The sequence below is a fragment of the Priapulus caudatus genome, unplaced genomic scaffold (genome assembly GCF_000485595.1).
Source record: "Priapulus caudatus unplaced genomic scaffold, Priapulus_caudatus-5.0.1 Scaffold4435, whole genome shotgun sequence".
In the NCBI taxonomy this organism is placed as follows: Eukaryota; Metazoa; Priapulida; class Priapulimorpha; order Priapulimorphida; family Priapulidae; genus Priapulus; species Priapulus caudatus.
Window position 1 is genome coordinate 9,956 of NW_014581496.1, and position 1,211 is coordinate 11,166.

Consider the following 1,211-nt stretch of genomic DNA (forward strand, 5'->3'; position numbering starts at 1 on the left):
CGGGAGCTTTTCATTGTGTGTTTCCGGTACGAACAGAACCCCTATCCCCGACGAAAACGCTATCACGCAAAATATGATCAATGGCAACGACTCGTAGACCTGATCCTGCAAAACGCCGTAAAATAATGTGCTAGAGACAAACGAATAATTCGTTGTAATCGTTCTATACATTCCCGTAAAATCTTATAGTATGCACAAACTGACTACATTTCCTCACAATTACATGCGCACACGATACGCGCACACTCGCACGTATGCACGCTCTAGGAGACGCGTACACATACATGTACACAACATTATATTATGTGAAACAGTATTAAATTTAGGCGAAATCACACGTATTAAAAGGCAATCTACATGTGATATAATCATAATTTTAAATGCTAATGTGATCATTATAAAAATTTTGCTTCCTAATAATAAATAATGATATTATTATATATTGCTATTATTAATAACATTATAATTGTTGTTATTATTATTATTATTATTATTATTATTTTACCTATGTGAGAATGTATGAGTCGTCTTTCAGCGATTGAATGGTTGGTGACGCTGTTGACGATGGTGGCTAAGCGTTCATGGACCTGTTCGTTCGGTTCATCTAGTGCCACGGTGCCCGAAGGCTCTACCCTACTCGAAGTGCGCTCTACCGCTCGATTCAGCTGCAGTTCGCACTGCTGCCTTCCGTCGGCTCGCTCACAGTACCCTACATCATTTACCTCGGACGTCATCCGCATATGTTAAATCAATAATTTATTAAGCGNACATGCACGCTCTAGGAGACGCGTACACATACATGTACACAACATTATATTATGTGAAACAGTATCAAATTTAGGCGAAATCACACGTATTAAAAGGCAATCTACATGTGATATAATCATAATTTTAAATGCTAATGTGATCATTATAAAAACTTTCCTTCCTAATATTAATTAATTATTGTTATTATATATTGCTATTATTAATATCATTATAATTGTTGTTTATTATTATTATTATTATTATTATTCAGCTTAATAATTGATAAGCAGGTGGATTACGTACGAGGTAAATGATGTAGGGTACTGTGAGCACGACCACGGAAGCGAGCAGTGAACTGCAGCTGATGACGGTAGAGCGCACTTCAGTAGGGTAGAGCTCGGCACCGTGCACATAGATGACCGTGAACGAACAGGTCATGAACGCCTTAGCAACCATCGTCAACA